Here is a 3927-nt window from a genome sequence, read left to right as displayed (position 1 = left end):
ATTATGATTAGCATGTATAATGTGGGCGGGGGGCACAGGGAGGGCTGTGCAACACAGAAGGCAAGTAGTGATTCTATAGCATCTTACTATGCTGATGGACAGATAGTGACTGTAATGGGGTGTGTGGGGAGGACTTGGTGAAGGGGGGAGCCTAGTAAACATAATGTTCTTCATGTAACTGTAGATTAATAATAACAAAAAAAAAGAAAAGAAAAGAAGAAGAAGAGAGACAGTTACTGAAAAGACAGGTCAAGCTCCTAGAAGACTCCTTAGCAGCAAGGGTTGGGGCGATCGCAAGAAAAGCTGCGTTGCGGAGGATGCGGTGGGGAGGAAAGAGTATTGCCTTCAGCCCCAGAAATCGTGGAGGAGGAGCTGTTGGTGGAGAAGCCTGAGGGAGAAGAGGAGGAGGTGGGGGCATTGGCGGATCTGCTACCCAGGCCACCACAGGTACCATCTTCTCCTGTTTTAAAAGCCCACCCAGCTGTAATTAAGAAAATAAAAATGAAACAACTGCAGGCTCCTCAGTAGGAGGAGCAGCCCCCTCCCCAGGTTGTGGAGCACTCCATGCTCTGCCCCTATACCCAGGATGAGCTGGTGGACATGAGCGTACTATATAAGCAGAGGCCTTCGGAATCTCTACCTACATGGTTTGTACGTCTCTGGGATATGGGGGTGGAAAACATTGTTGTGTCGGGTACGGAGAAGAGTAGAATGGCTTCCCTGATGACTCACCCTTTGGGGCTGGCTTGCTTGCTTCCTTCCTTCCAGAGCAAGGGAGAGAAATGGCGCTGGACTGCATTTTGTAAGCAATAAAGTTTTAGGGGAAACTTTATTTCTCCCTTTGACCAATTTCAGTTTTTAGAGGTATTTTGCCCCAGGATTTCCTTTTCCCAGACGTACAACCTCCCTCAGCTATCACAGTAGGAAGTTTTACTTCCCATGTTGCCGGAGGTTAGTTTATTCAGTGGTTCCAGGATGTTATCATTATCAATGATTGGGGTCTTTGTACCTTTTTTCCCTGCTATATTTAGGCATGCAGGCTTTTCCCTCCATAGCCTCTGAATGACGTTAGTCTCTTCAGCCATTTTTCCTTCATACAAAGGTCCGAAGGCCTTAGGAAACATTCTCTTTCTTCTAACTGTCAGGAACTTTCCCAGCCAGCTTTCTCTATAGGTGAAAACATTACTTCATTCCCATTTCCAGACCAATCATTAGCAAAATAGTGTAGGGGCACAAGGATTGCCTCAGATCAGCAGTGATTCTGGGACTGGGGATGAAATTTTCACCCTTGAGCATATGGCTGCTGTAAAGACAATTATTAGCTGGAGAAAATTGTAATCTTCTTAGACAGAAAAGGAAGGTTTGTATAGAAACTGCCTATAGGTAGAAATCAATAGTCTAGAGCTTTTATTACTAGTCTTTATAAAAAACAAAATTCAACTGACAACATTTGAAGATCTAATTGCTTTATTAAGTTATGGCTGAACTGGGCAGCATCCCATCTCACAAATAAAGATGCATAAAGTGGAAGGTATTCATACGAAGGTGGGAGGGGCAAGAAGTTATTAGCAAAAGAAAACAAGGGATTGTTTCAGGCAAGGTCATTTTCCCTTGGGAGGAAAAACAGGGGGTCCTTTCCTGCAAAGGACCTCACCTTCTTTTTGGGGGATGACAGGGCTCATGTGACAGATTACCTCATTGGCACTGACCAAATATTCCTGACTGGCTTTCAGGCTACATTTCTCGGGGAGCTGAAACTGCAATTAGGCCAGGCATTAAACTCCACTTTGGTGGCCTGGCCCAACACAAGTGACCCCCTCCTGGGCCTGTGATTTTATTTTTAACATCTTTGTCATTATTATTATTGAATACATTAATTGATGAAATGTATTCCACAGGGGACAACCAAGCTAGACCTCATTAGAAATTTACTTATATGTTTACACTGATTCATTAATCTGGACCCTCGGATAAAGTTACAGGATTATTTTTCCAGTTAAATATTCAAGTATCTGTCTTCTTTTTCCTTATCTTGTTCACAAGATGAAAGAGCTTCTCTACTGACTTAATCAAGTTCAGAAACACTAATGATATTGGATGGGTGAGGTTTTATATCAGTTTAGTAGTTATGTCAAAAAGAATTTACTCAGAATGACATGATTCATTCAAAATGAATCCAGCTTGGCTCATCATGACCACTTCTTCTTTTTCTAGCTACTTACAAACCACTATTTAAATAGTTCATTCTCTTTTTGTCTGTTTTGGTCAACAATCAACATTCAGCATCAAGGTCTCAAGGCTATAGTTATGGATTCTGTTTTCATCATCTCCTTAAATATTGTCATAACTTTCTTCAGCCTCCAAATTCTCTCCACAATTCTTCATAGACTATAAGAATTATAAATGGTAAAGATTATAAATATTAATAGTGGTGACAGTAGGTACAGCGTGCATAACATTAAAGAGAAATTTTCTATGTAATAGGCATATGCTAGGATCTTTAAGGATATTAAAGCATCTAATTCCCACAGCAACCTATAAATTGATACTGAAGCACAGAGAATACAAGCTACTTGCCTCAAATAAAAGTATCCTGAATCTGGAGCCCACACCCTGGGCTACTGCACAATAACATAATGTAAACAGAAGGTGGTCCCTTCAGCTTTGCCCAAGTCCCATAGAGAATAATTCAAAATAATGGTCATTTTAATCTGAGTTCTTATTAAGATCATACCTGGTTTCTACCACATTTCATTTGATCACTTTGATTACTTCTTTTACATGCCTAGCATCTCAGTCTTACTCAGATCGATAAATGAATTCTTAACCAACATCCCATTAATATAATTTGCTTCTATTGATACTGCAATTTTGTGTTCGAGATCTCCTTAGAGCTATAACTTATAATACTCCCACTACTTCCTAATCTTAAACTAGTGTCTTTGATCTTCTTTTTGAAAACAAAAATCATAAACTTCACATCAAGAAATACTGACAAATGTCAAGAAAATATATCTGAAGACTTACAATAACCTCACTATAAATAACCAAAATGTAACAGTAACCAAAGTGAACATTTTCAGCCTTGTTTTCAGAACATGTCTGTATGTAAAACAGAAAATATCCAATTACTTCTCCCTAAGTAACATTTAGATGTTTTCTGGCTTTAGGAGGAAAGAGGCTATATCAACTAGTAAAACCTGTTAAATATTCATTTTATTTTATTTTATTTTTTATTTTATTTTATTTTTTTTTTTATGGAACGCTTCACGAATTTGCGTGTCATCCTTGCACAGGGGCCATGCTAATCTTCTCTGTATCATTCCAATTTTTAGTATATGTGCTGCCGAAGTGAGCACTAATATTCATTTTATATGCTTAGAATAATTTTGTAGGAATTACAAATTCAGCTCTAAACAATTAAAATTTACTGGTCATTTTTATTCTAAAATGTAAAATGTTTTCCACATGTGATTATTGCATCGCTGCCCTTACTTTTCAGTACCACTGGGGTTTTCATTACTGGTAGTCAGTGAGCTTCAGCACATGCCCAAGTCATCATTTGTATTCTGTCTTGTAGCTTTTTCTAAGTCCAAAGAATTTTTCTATTCCCTCCGAGATGTCAATACACAGTTGTACTTCCTTTTTATTTTCTCAGTTTATGTAACTGCTTCTTGGTTCCTCTTATAAGACACACCGTATCAATATCCAAATAGAGCAATGTTAGCAGATCCAGATAGAGTCTGAGATGCCACAGGCAGTGCTATAAATGCCTTTAAGAGGGAATGAGTAACATGACACAGGACTTCCAAGTTTTCTGTCTTTCCACTTATTCTTTCTATTTTTTTCTCTCTCTTACTAGATTTCCTTGGTTTCCTGACCTGACTGTTTACATAAGGCTATGCCTGGTTCTCAAAATGATGAATG

The 3927-nt window shown here is 38.7% G+C and overlaps 1 non-coding gene across 1 annotated transcript; it reads right to left on the bottom strand.

Annotated features, from left to right (window-relative positions):
• Positions 1-3251: 3251 nt before the first annotated feature.
• On the bottom strand, positions 3252-3359 carry LOC118970974 (U6 spliceosomal RNA). Its single transcript, XR_005059203.1, has one exon. It is a non-coding gene; the product is annotated as a U6 spliceosomal RNA (small nuclear RNA).
• Between the last annotated feature and the right edge of the window lie 568 nt (positions 3360-3927).

This window comes from Manis javanica, chromosome 10 (genome assembly GCF_040802235.1).
Source record: "Manis javanica isolate MJ-LG chromosome 10, MJ_LKY, whole genome shotgun sequence".
Taxonomy (NCBI): Eukaryota; Metazoa; Chordata; class Mammalia; order Pholidota; family Manidae; genus Manis; species Manis javanica.
This window is presented reverse-complemented; position numbering and strand designations above follow the sequence as displayed.